The 13,813-nt window shown below is 38.9% G+C and overlaps 1 long non-coding RNA gene across 1 annotated transcript; it reads right to left on the bottom strand.

Moving 5' to 3' along the window:
• Positions 1 to 5,879: 5,879 nt before the first annotated feature.
• Positions 5,880 to 12,181, bottom strand: LOC113459769 (uncharacterized). Its single transcript, XR_003381301.2, has 3 exons — positions 12,071 to 12,181; positions 8,235 to 8,320; positions 5,880 to 7,484 (listed from the first exon to the last, which is right to left on the bottom strand). It is a non-coding gene; the product is annotated as an uncharacterized LOC113459769 (long non-coding RNA).
• Between the last annotated feature and the right edge of the window lie 1,632 nt (positions 12,182 to 13,813).

Raw genomic sequence — 13,813 nt, 5'->3', positions numbered from 1 at the left:
AAAAGTAGAAATAGCCACATTGTACATGTACATGGACATGTACAATGCTGCACATGGTCGATTTTGGCTCAGTTTTATTAACTTCTATTTATCATTGTGGAGTTCAGAGGCACCAGCTGGGAGTGGCTTGTTGCTGACTCACATGGGCTTTACTCAATCTCTTGAGCTGCATGTGAAAAATGTATTCAGGATTAAACCTTTGAAGGAGAAACTCCTTCACCTCAGATGGCATAAACAAGACAAGCATACTAAAGCAAGTTTAGAGAATTTTATTTCCTCTTGTCAAACATCAGAAATAAAAATATCCTGGCACTAGTTTTTGAACACCAGGCAGTACTGTGGACTTATCTCCCTGTGAAACAGGACTGCCAAAAATGTCTGCTAGGGACAGCTGTATGATAGATTCTCTGCTCATCAAGGTGGGACAAAGCTTTGCTTCTACCTTTAAAAGGCTCAGCAAAGCCTCTCATAAGTGGTCTTTAAGAATCTGAATCAAGTTTCTGCAGGAATTCATGCTCAGGGTTTCTTAGTTTGGAAGCTTTTATGCAGCAGCCATGGGTCAGTCAATATTACCACTGGTTTAACATTGCATATAGAATGCTAAGAAAGCTAAGAACTTTCCTATTAAAAGGAATTCCTCAGAGAAACAAATCAGTTCAGACTGCCTCCTTCTCATATCCAGTTGATTTAGCCTTTTGAAGATTACTGCCAATAAAGTGATAGATGTAGTGTACTCTTGACTTTTCTTCCCTGAAATATTTATTGTAAAGCATTAGACACTGTATCAAGTCTCATGCCATTTGCCTAGGAATGTAATTGCTACTGAATTCTCTTATTTGTGTTTTTAATGGATTAAAAAAACATCCCTAAGAAGGCCACAGACAACCAGCCAACAGACCAAAGACTGACCATAACATTTCACATGAAAATCACAAACTGATTATGGACTGATTTTTATTTGACGGGCATACCAATGTTGCCTAAAACCTCTGGGTCCATTGTGATCAGGATCACTATTCTAAAGATAGTGAAAATGCCTTGATTTAGGAAAAGGGGGTAGTGATTTTGGTTATTATTTTTTGGACTTTTTTTTTCTCTTTTTATCTTCAGTTTCTCTGAAGGCAAGGTCTTATCACTGTTGAAGTTAACTGAGTCCTTCTGTTGCTGATGGTAGGTTACATAGCTGGCTATATGCTGCAAATGTAGTTTCTGAGGTCATGGAAGAGCAGTATCATTACTGTTAAACAAAAATGAGAGTCACTCTTTGAAGGAAAATGTCTTCAGCTTGTCGCCAATGAAGTTCAAGACCATGAAACATGAATTTTGAAAGTAACTGATAAAAGTAACTGATTTAAAGGGCTTGGGGACAGAAAAATAAGAGTGGAAATGAGGAAAGAAGTGACAATTTTCTTTTAAATTAGGCACACATGTTTTTAACATAATCATTGTGTTTTTAGTATAGGCTGTACAATCTGATTAATAATAACTTGTCCTGCATGAGATATCTTGCTCTATAATTTTCAACACACAAAGGAAAGATGGTGCCTGATGAGGTAGTCTAAAAATAACTGAATTTTTGCCAATTTTGGTCTACCAGCTAAGCAGATCAGTGGAACATTGTTCACAGAAGGCCACATACATGTACAGGGAACATTGACCTAGAAGCTGGATGGAGATGGGATGTAAAAATGCCGTGTGCTAACCTGCATCCGTTGAGGCTGATGGGATTTTTGCCTAGGTTCTATAGAAACAGGAACTGCTTCTCAACATAAGCTTGGCATCTCTTTCTTCAGTGCCTTCGAGAGCTAAGATGAGTCCTGAGACCAGTTTGTAAACATAATTTCATTTTGCGTTCCTATCAATTTCCTCTAATGATTTTCTGCTGCCTTGGAAACCAGATGTGTATTCCACAGCTACATGGAAAAATGCTAAACATTTTTCAGTGGGAAATTTGAGATGCAGATAATTAAACTTGATCCAGGAAGCCAAGGCAACTTCACTGATTGAAAAGCTATTTCTGGTCCCAATGGCTCTCCTGACATTCTCTGTTTCCACATGGCTTTCCTCACTGATGGCGGTTGTTAGCTGTGACCTGAAGGTGTTGAATGGAGGTGATGTCCCAGATAATCGAGTTCCCAAGGAGAAGAGAAGGATTGTCAAGTGACCAGGGCACTGGTGAGGGCTCTATGCCTGCTTTCTCCTTGGTCAAAACCTTGCATTTGGAAAACATGTCCAAGAAATAGAGGAGTTCCAGCTCCACCATGGAGCCTGCTGAGGAAAAATACTGGTTTTTTGCATCACTAATTGTCTCTCTTCTGCAATCTCAGCAGAAAAAAAATTAGGTTTTTTTAGGAGATAGGCCCCTCTATCATAAAAGAAAAGCACTTTTCTACCTGTTGCCACTGCTTCTGCTGCAACCCAGAAGAGGCCTTTCCTCCAGTCCTGCTTATGCCGGGTTTGTAGAAGGCAGTAATCTTGTTTGTTTCCTCTATGCATCTTTAATATCTGCACTTTTTTTAGAACCTTTCAGATGAGATGGATCACTAAATTTGCAAGGGGCATGTTCGACATCTGAGGAGGAAGATGCTGAAACAGGTATGGCTTATATGTATGTGCAGCTCGTCATGTACTCATGGTGTGCACCTGACATCTGTTGTGACAGGAGCTGGTGGAGCAGCTCTGGTCCCGTTTGAGCAGCATGGCACTCTAAAGGAAAATCAGACGTGCTTGGATTTCAAGTGAGTTTGTCAGACCAGAAAAACTCCCAAATACTTTAAGGACAACATTGAGGGATAAATCACATATAGGCATAGTGACATTTTGTGGTATGTATTAGAACAATAGATATCTCACTGACTGCAGGAAATTCCTTAAGGCTTTTCTGCATATGGAGCAACACTATTTGACTGTCACCCTCTGTGTACTAACATTGTGCGAGCAACAGAGAAGAGCCTAGACTGATGTGTGTCTGAAGAAGGAAAGCAGTCAACTGTTGAACTGTAAATCAGCATTTTTCTACTACAATTAATTTCTCACTGGGGATTGTCGGATCAAAACTGCTAATCAAAGCAACTTGTCAAGTAAACATTGGAATTAATGAACCCTGGTTTTCAGTGGATTGATATTCTACACTCCTACACCATGCCACAAAAAGATTAACTCCTCTGCAAGTTTTTTCAACCTCTTGGATCCTGGTATGGCCAGTTCCTCCACTCATGTCCCCTGCGCTGAAAGCTAGGTAAGGGCACTAACAAATGGGACCAGTGCAACAGCACTACAGGCCATCCTCCCCCAGTGAGGAATTTAATAGATTCCTTCTAATTTTACCACCCAGTGATCTTTATGGTGTTTTTAAATAATTGATATTTCTGAGCCTAGTATACCCCATCATGCTGGCCAATAGACTTGTAAAAAGGAAAAAGCATATCTGTGCATCTTATTTTCTAAGGAAATATGGTTGAAAAACCATGCTCCACATAAACAATGTGAATTGCAGTTTAGAAGATTTCTTGGTGTTAGATATCCTAATTTCTTATCAAGTACTTCTGCTGAATTCAGTTGTTTCTACACACTCCCTATCATGTCACCTATTTTAATTGTAGCATTACATTGCTGTAAAAATGCTTCATTCTTGAAATGAAGGAATAGGTGTTGATACTTTAAAATTCTTTCACCATTATATTTTGTGCTTGCCTCCTCATCCCATGGTAGAGAAAATATATACTAAGAAGAAATTATGGCTTGACATGACATATATAGTGAAAGTCTTCTGCTTTTAAATTAAAGCACAGCATAAAATTTTCCAGCATACTAGAAAAAACAATCCAACCTCTAGCTGTGTTGTATCATTGCATAAACCCGTAATTGCAGCCCTCAGGTACACTTATTTAGTGATTAATTTCCATAAGTGATCAAAGAATTTCAAATGTATGTAATTTTTTTCATTTTATTCAGTGGTGGGAAGAATGACTAGAAGGTATAGAAAATTAATTACACTTTCAGAGCAAACAAAACTTCAGCTTTGATTTTGCTGCAAAACTATGTGGTTTTAAGATCAAATCTTTCACTTTTCTCAACTTCAAGAGAAAAAATTAAAGGCAGATCCCTATTCTCTTATGTATTACTAAAATTAAAATTTCAGAATGAGTGATAAAATGATGAGGGTGGATTTTCTTCTGTTGTATAAATCTGGTTTTAAAGAAATACTCATACGACAGTTGTTTACAGTAAAGCAAGTTAGTACCTTGCTGTATTTCCTCCATGGCAAGTTTATGCCAAAGCTTCCTTTATTCCTATATTTTGCCCAAGGGCAGAAAGCGGTGATGAATTTTGCTGCTCTTGGCATACCCAGAAAGGCTTTCATCACTTTTTCTCTTTCTCAGACCTTGTCTTGAGCATGTCAGCTTTCTTCCTTCATCTCCTTTCACACCACTTCCTATTCACATGTGATCCACCCTCCCTTGTCTAGTTCTCGTCAAGCATAACGTGGCCAGCTGGTTTTATCTGTGCGGCAAACAATGGTACCAGACTCCACTAAATGATATTCTGCCAATGCCAGCCATGGTTCCCTGTGTCCTTAGCTGGTTTCAAGTTGTGGCCCACCTTTCTTCCCATATTTAAATCCTGTGTTTATTGGGGATTAAGATCTGTGAATGAGTGGTGATGGGGGGGGTGGAAGGAGGAGGAGGGCATTCTGAGTCCAAAGGGAATCAACATTGTCTCTTTGAAAATGTCCGTGTCTGTTTCCCAGACTGACCATCTGGGACACTGCATGGCACTAAATCAACTACAAAGACAAAAAGGGGAACAGGAAAAAGTAATTAAATAAGAAAAAGGAAAAAATTTCTCAGAAGCTGCTATCCAATGAACTTCATTAAGGAGTAAAAGTGGTGCATATACATTTCAGAATAATGAAAAAGAGTAACACTAACAGAGCTGCACTTCCAGCTGTAAACAAATATCCATTTAACTGTGAATGTGCCCCATCTTTCCTTTCTAATTGCTTCTCTATTTTAAAGCACTTTCCAATGGCGATAATGTCAAGAAGAGATATGCCTACAAAGAGAAGGTAGTGAAAACACAGCAGGTTTAATATGTCTTCCTGAACCCCTGGCAAACGCTAACACTGGGGATGTATTGGGTCATCATTTGAGAACATCAGTGTTTTCTGGTCTGATATTTGTCAGAGAACAATGACAGATTCACAGGATGGGTTAGCTGAGGCACTCAGCTTTCAATCCATATGGAATTAGGGGTTCTGCATTTGGAAACCAGCTGGGGGATGTATGTGATTCTTCAAGTGGCAATAAAATCCTTCAATTTTCATCACTAATCCAAGAGGATATTCTACAGCAACTTCTGAAGTTAAACACCTTATATCTGCAGGAACTAACTTGTTTACTCCCATGAGTTTCAAAGGAATGTTGCTGATGAGCTGTCTAATCTACTGAAGGGGCAATGTAATACATCTTCAGTCATTAGGGAAGAATCAGAGAGTGTGGGGGAAAGCAGACAGTGTTGTACCAGTATACAAAATAGGTTTTAAAGTCTTGCATGAAATGGTAAGGAACCTCAGGCGGAGTCTATCAGTAATTAATTTCCATTTTGTGTAATTTCTGAAGGCAATAAAATAATTCCATGGAAAGTAGGTATTGTCTGGCAAACCTGAAATTTTGGATGAGAGTGCAAAAAAGTTGCAGAAATAAGCTCTAATGTTTGCTTGGTTGCTAAAACAAACTCTAATGTATACACAAGATAATGTCATGTTAAATGATATTTATCAAAACAAAGAAATATGCCAAATCAATGTAGTACATTAGCTATATCAAAAAGAAATAAATTGATAAATTTCGAAAATTGCTTCCAATATTTAGGTATTTGTCATTCTTTCTATGGAAGAAAAAGCAAAAAAGGTCACTTTTTAATTTGTATTATCTCACCAAAGAGAGATTGCTGTAATCAAGCAATTCCCTGCAACTGCTCTTTCTTATTCTTTTTAATAGATTTATCAAGATGCAGATGTAGATTAGTTAGGGTTTTGGTATCTTCACAGTTGTACAGACAGGCTGATTCCAGAGACTCGTTACTTTGATTATGAGGACCACTGTAATTCCCAGATGACATGAGGGAAATGACTGGTTCATAACATATTTTTCCCCTGGGCTGAGCTTCTTTAGAAATAACACTTTTCCCACAGATTATGCATCCCTCCCAGCCTTGTTCAAGCTCTTCTAGAGCCCTTCTCTCTGAAAATTTTCCAGCTGAATTTCCCTCAGCAGACCCTGCCTATGAAGTTCTAGAAGAGGCTTTATCAGTGGATACCGCTGAAAATTATCTGTCATGAACAGTGTATGCTGCAACACAGCAAAAGCACCAAGGAGCAAGGTATTTTGTTAGGGAAGTCTGGAGTGAATGCTGCAGGACTGAGGGATTGTTGGCATGTGATGAAGCAAGGCAATGCAGAGGCTCAGGGTGCAGACACAGCCTTCAGACGCAGGAGCAGAGGAGGCTGGTCTGGGGAGAGCAGGAGGAATATTTCAAGGGTAGACTCACCTTGACCAAAATAGGCATGGGCTCAGTGGCTGATAATTGTCAGTTCCTTGTAGATTTTTGTCTTTGCTTAGAACAACAGTGGACATCTTGGATGTATGTTTTTTAATAGATCTAGGTTTTTAAATGGATATTTTTAGAGTTTATAAAGCATCATCTGAGGTAAAAGCCTTTGCATTACACTTCTTTGCCTCCATCTCTTCTCTGCCACTCTTTCAGTGAACAAGAGTGTCTGGGTTTCAGTGGCTGGGTTTCATCCACTCCTTGTTGATGGAAAATCCTTCTCTGGCTATACCACTTATGCTCGACATTAAAATTAGAACCTCTCTTCATCTCTGTTTCAGTTTCCACAGCATCCTTCTGTACTTTTCACCATGTCTGCTGCGTTTCATTCTAACATTTTTACATCTTTTCTGTCATGTTTTACTAAAATTGATCAAAAGAAGAGGAACTCATCATTTAAACCTAAATCCATCTTTCAAATCTTTGATTCATAAGATGGTTTTCAAAATTAGACACAGTAAACTCATCTATCCTCAAGTGTCAGCCGGAATAATCAGACCAATTTTAATAAACTGTTGGCATCAGCAATGTGCCTGCAGGGTTTGAAAGAAAAGCATTCTCCACACAAAATTAGTGGGTTCGCAGCAAAGCAAGCTTGCAGGATTTTGTACCAGTCTGAGACTACAGCCGTGTCGCAGAGTGTGGAGTGAAGAATAAATGGCCTGGGGGGGAAGAAGGCCACCTCTGAGTAGGAACTGTTTAGAAAGCTCAGTCAGAGAAGAGACAACTTGCTTCCTCCCCAGTTAAGTCAATGTGTATCCCACCAGCATTTCCCAGGTGTGGAGGGCAGGACAGATCACGTCAGGTATGCCAGCTGGCTGGCAGGCTTCCCCGCAGACAAATGCACACCTGGATAATAGGAAAGTGCTTCCCTGTAGCAAAACAGAATTTTGAGTTTGTGCATTAAGGAACAGACAGTACAATTTTGAGGATCTTGTTTCACTTTCAGGATTTTTGTATAATTATAGCCACTACACTGACCAATGCTCCTCACAAGATTTTGACAGAAAGGTATTCTTGGTAAAAATACTAAGTACTTTAGTGTTTTGGCTCCTGTATCTGATATTTGTGATGCGTCATTATTTGGGAAAATTCAGATTTGAACATACCACTGAGTTAAATACTTTTCTTAGAGACAAATGGTAGATATATCTGTCCTTGCTGTTTTAAATTGTGAGTTCACGTTGTACTAATTTTGATTCCCAAATGACTTTTCAACAATTTAACATGTTGCCCCTACTGACTTATTCCAATCAAAGGTAAGAAACTTCATCTTCACCCCTTGAGCATGCGGGAAATAATTTAAATGTTTTTTGTGTTTTTTTTTTTTAATTCCAAATGTCAAGTGTTTGTGATGGCAACATTCTTTTTGAACAAGAATCTTTGCTGACAAAGAAGAAATAATACAATATGCTTGAAAGCAAAATACAGCATTGGCCTGTGTTTTTCTCTTTCGTAACTTTGTTAAGGTAACTGAAGGTACTTAAGGACTATAGTACAAGGATAGAGTTCTCCTATTGAGCAAGCAACTTTCCTAAATGGAACACAAATATAAACACCATGCTGAGTCAGGTTGGAGAAGTGCCATACTAACTTATTTCTGAGTATTTCATAACCCTTACCTGTTTCTCTTTCCTTCTGAGCATCTACATGAATGCTGGACTTGTGTTATGAAACTGCAGATGGGGGAAACTTACATGCGAGAACCCTGGAGCAGAAAAAGTGAAGTTAACATAAACTGTTGTATTTTTAAGAACAAAAGAGAAACAAAAACTCAAACCCAAACCAAAGAAACAAAAATCCCAAACAAAAAAACACCAAAATGAAACACCCCCAAAAACCCAAACAAGCAAACAAAAAACCCAAACCAACCAAGAAAACCACCACAAAATCACAAAAGGATTTTTCTGCTTTACAGTTTTAGCAGCAAAACCCACTGCTGCTTACTGCACTTGGAAGAACTTCAGAAGTGTAAAACATAGAGATTCATGAGTTTGTTTTTCATGAGGTATTCAAACATCTCAATTAACACCAGATGATCAAGCACCATTGAAACAGAGCTATAACCAAAATGACAAGACTTTAAATTGATTATAAAGAAATGGATATTTCTATATTTCTTTTAGGTAACGTTCATCCCTTGCAACAAAATGATTGAAAAGAGATGCTGTCCACAGCAAGAAACTGCCTGATGCAAAACTATCTCTGCCTTATGGGGTTAGCTTTTCTCCAAGCACCAGTATAGTCACCCCAGGCTCCAACAGCTCTTACCTTTTTTCTCCTATCTGTACCTTTCTTTCCCATGCCAGCAATGCACCCACAATTCATTCTGGGGTCAATCATAGAATCATAGAAACACTGAGTTGGAAGGAGCCATCAGGATCAGACTCCTGGCTCTGCACAAGACAGCCCCAAGAACCACCCTACGTGCCTGAGAGCACTGTCCAACCACTTCTTGAACTCTCTCAGGCTGGTGGCGTGACCACTTCCTTGAGGAGCTGTTCCAGTGCCCAATCACCCTCTGGGGGAAGAAATTTTTCCCGATATACAACCTAAACCTGCCCTGACTCAGTTTCATGCCATTTCCTCAGGATCTGTCACTGGTCAAGAGAGTGAAGACATCAGTGTCTGCACCTCCGCTTCCACTTTGGAGGAAGTTGTAGACTACAAGGAGGTCTCTCCTCAGTCTCGTCTTCTCCAGGCTGAACAGACCAAGTGACCTCAGCCGCTCTTCATATCGGCTTCCCCTCAAAGTCCTTCTTTGCAGCCCTTCTTTGGATGCTCTCTAACAGTTTAACATCTTTCTTATATTGCAGCGCCAAACTGCCTCCAGCACTGGAGGTGAGGCTGCCCCAGCTCAGAGCAGAGCAGGACAATCCCCTCCCTTGCCCAGCTGTGATGCTGTCCCTGGTGCCCCCCAGGACAGGGTTGGCCCTCCTGGCTGCCAGGGCACTGCTTACCCATGTACAACTTGCCACTGAGCAGAACCCCCAGGTCCCTTTCCATGGCACTGCTTTCCAAATTCTCCCTCCCAGTCTATACAGACTTCCAGTGTTGCCCCATCCCGGAGGCAGAATCTGGCGTTTTCCCTAGTTAAATTTCATATGTTTGGTAATTGGCCAGTTCTTCAATTTATTGAGATCTCTCTGCAGGTCCTCTCTGCTTCTGAGGGATTTGACAGCTCCCCCCAATTTAATGTTCATAGGCAAATTTATTAAGTAGTTCAATTAAGTTTTCTACATTTCTAAGGAGCCTGGAGTAGCCTAATTTCTTAAGTGGCCTGATTTTCTATTGCTCAAAAGCAGCATTTCTTCTAAAGAGGAGTTGGTTTCTTTGTAATTTTGTTCAACCCTATAAATGACCCCTCACCTTCTATATGGCCTCTATTTGTCAAGTTGAGCACAACTCACACAGTACCCCTTTCAGCAATGCTAAGTATTCAATTCATTTTGAGTTTCACAAATACAGTTCAGCTATGACTGACAGCTCAGTCACGGCTGGAATGTTCTTCATTTTTAATCTAAAGTTTATTTGATAACTCCCAATGCGAGAAATACTGAAACTTTATCTCAATTTCAAACAACAGTGGCAGAACTAAGTGCCCCACAAACAGTGACATAATCTCTCATTATATCACTCTTTATGAAGCACTTGGTTCTGGAGAGTGTTTGACAATCTGGACTTTTACCTATTCTCACAAAAGTACTTAATTTTTCCTGTTTTTTTGTTATAATTTTCACCCTTAGAATCTATTAATGACCATTTAAATTTGATTTTATTAAAGAAAAGAGATTTGTACTTCTACAGATTTATTGTGAGGGTATTAGATCCATCAAGGGAAAGATTCTGCCAATACTTGACTACCAAATCATCTGTGATGACATAGAGGTTTAAGAAAAAAAAACGGTTAAGGTCTAGTTTAATATTATTTTAACTGTTCTCATTAAAGTAATTTCCACTTTTAATAATTGTAATACTACTTGTCAAATATTATACGTTTTAGAACTCTGATTTTTGGCAATTATATTATAAAAATAAAAAGTACCCACAACAAATTGTAATGGGTATTGTTTTGAACTGTGTTATAGAAAGAAATAGCAAGCTAAAGAGATTGGAAATACTGTCATGTATATTTTTATTTGTAGGTCTGAATACATCCAAAAGAGTTTCCATGTTTTAATGCCTATAAAATTCCTTATACAAAAACTGTTTCTCCCTAACCCAGTACTGAAGAAAGTCAAAACTGCAAGAACAAAGCCATTATTTCTCTGTGTATTTGATATTTCATAAATTGAAACTCTAGGGCTATAAATTCAGTAGCTTTTATATAGCTTTTTTGTACACTGAAAATACATATAAACAGCAAGAAAATGTGATTTTAATTTTATGCTCTTGTGGAGACCCAATTTGTATTCTTCATTCAGAAATCTTTCTTAGTACTACTGATATGACTAAAGAGGATAGAATTAATTCCATGGAGCTACAAGTCTGTACAATTATTTAAAATAATTCTGTCTCAATAGCTTTCTTCATACATGACTTGTGATATATTCCCACACTACATCACTTAGTTTGAGTGTCCAAGGCATCTTGTATGTATCAGATAATTACTAAAGAAAGGTTTGGGTAGCTCAGTTGTTAAGCCTCTGGTGCAGGCCTCAAGAAACCTCAGGGTGGCTGCTGGACCTCCTGTGAGCTGCTGGAATAGCCAGTTGTGGTAGGATCAATATTGCCTGTTTTATTTGCTTGAAAGTAAAATGCACAGTCTGAACGAGCTCCCTTGGTCTGATTTTCAATGAGGACACACTGAGAAATAGTTTCAAAGAGAAATGACTTGCACAGTAGAAATGCTAGTATCATGAATCTGAACTGAAACCTGGAAATGCCACTGTTATTTTCACTGAAATAGGACAACACTAATTTTTGAACAGCTGTTTTGAAGTGAATATTACTCTAAATTCTGCTTGAGGCACCTTCCATATCAGGATAAGAATGCATTTGTCACAGATGTGTGCTAAGAAAAATATCAAACAGAAAAACATGATTCTCTGCTATGGCAGGCTGAGAATGATCATTTGATTGCAAAACACCTGGACAGAGTGATGCATACATGCATAGTATAAAACTGCCCAAAAGCTATTCATGGGACACAATTGGTACTGTTGCAGTTGAGATCCCAGCTCCCATGGCAGCTTATACAAGTGTTTCCTCAGAACTGGACCCCTTACTGCAGTCTTTATGGTCTGTGCCATCACTGTTCTGCAGAGAGAGAGACCAGTCTCCGTGGCATCTACTTTCATTCTGTGCAATAAATGCAAGAGGAAAACCTTCCTTGGAATAAAAAAGACCCTCTAAACTTCAATAAAGTAAATAAGCTTATAGACCAAGTCAAAGTAATACAAGATAATCTCGCTGCATTTCCTTGTCCCGATTTTCTAGAAAGCAGAGCAACACTCACCGGTTTGCAAAGCACGCCTCAGTGATTGCCACGAAGGCAGCAGGTGTCCCTTGAGCAGATGATGCACCGTCCTCTGCTGGCAAAAGAAGGCAATATAGGCTCGGCTTTTTGTGCAACAGTGTGATGGAGAGCCTGGAAACAGCTCGAACCTTGTCTCCCTGACTCTGCGTCTGCCTATAGATAATCTCATGCTGAGGTCGCCAGAGAGAGACACTTTCCATACCTAATGTGAAAGATAATACGAGTCTCAGTGGGCTGGAGGACAAAAGAGAAGTCCAAATGCAAGGATATAGAAGAATGTAATAGTTTCCAGAGTTTTGTTTCACTTCAGTGCTGATCTGGGGAGAATGCCTGGGTCTGTTAGGGGTTTGTTCGGTCTCTAGAAACTAACAACAACATCACCAATTAGAGATAATTTCAGTGGTATTTTATTTTGTTTGGGGTTTTGTTTCTTTGTTTGTTTTTACTTTTTATTATGTTTTGGTTTGTTTTGTAGGTTTTTTGGTTGCATTTGGTTTTTTGTGTTTTTTTTTTTTTTTTAGTTAAAATCTTTTTTCCTCTGGGAATGGGACTGAGATTGGTGATATAGTTATCTCTATGCATCATGCCCTTACTAGACTGTTTGGATTATGCACTTGCATTGTTTAGAGACAGAGTGGTACATAGGGGTTTGAGACATCTAACACCTACCTCCTTGATAATGAAAAACTTGTAGTAGGCCTTGTTTTGTTGCCATGCTACACCAAGCCAAAGCATTGCCAAAATCTTCTGAGCAAGTGGGGATCTGGAATTTAGTCTTGCCACTGCATAATGGTGCGCAGATGGGTAAAGTCTTCTTTTTTGCAGTTTTTTGTCCAAAATCATGAATCATGCTCTCAGACCCCCAAGTGTTGTTTACATTTGTTCAACTGTTAAGTCACTGTGGCTTGAATTTCTCCCCTGTTGAAATTCAGCAAGAGATAAGTATTTGTTTGGGCTTATTTTGGCAGAAAATATTGTGTCTGTGTTCATGTGTTTATTGGCAAAGTACTTGTCACATGTAAGTGGATACAGTATGTTGCGTATACAGTCCTCATAGTGAAGTGTTTGGAAGGCAGCCTCATGAGCTTTTTTCTAGCAAGGAATACAAAAAAAATTGCCAAAAAAATAAAACTGTGGTATTGTTTAATATAATTTCTTATGATCATGCTTGAAGTATTCAGAATCAGTCCTATTTCAAGAAAACAATTTCAGTTGCCAGCTTCAGGAGACCCTGTATCAAGGACCGAGGATGGAGCATTCGGACATTGTGATGAGGAACAAAAGCCCAAGCAAGCATTGCACACATTGCTTCAGGATTGCATAGGGCTGTAGAATTATTATTTTTTCCTTCTGACTATAGCCACGAATCCTGATATTGGTATTGTTCAGGCTGAAAAAAAATTCTTCACTCTTGCCATCTCATAACATACTTACCTTTATTAGCTGTGGTAGAGTGATCGTGCACTTTGGTGCTCTTGGGCCACAGTCACAGATAGATTCATACAGACTTTGATACTGTTGGCTGACTTTCACCTTGCTTCAAGGCTTGCCTTGGAAATAAGGCTTAGCTGTTTCTATCCCTGAATTTGAAACACTGATTTGAAATTAATTTTATCCTGAATTATGGTGGAAAAAGAACAAACAAAAAAAGTAATATATAACACATTAAATATATGTATGTTGCAATAGATAATTAAATTATATTCTATCTGATTACACAAC

The sequence above is a fragment of the Zonotrichia albicollis genome, chromosome Z (genome assembly GCF_047830755.1).
Source record: "Zonotrichia albicollis isolate bZonAlb1 chromosome Z, bZonAlb1.hap1, whole genome shotgun sequence".
NCBI lineage: Eukaryota > Metazoa > Chordata > Aves > Passeriformes > Passerellidae > Zonotrichia > Zonotrichia albicollis.
This window is presented reverse-complemented; position numbering and strand designations above follow the sequence as displayed.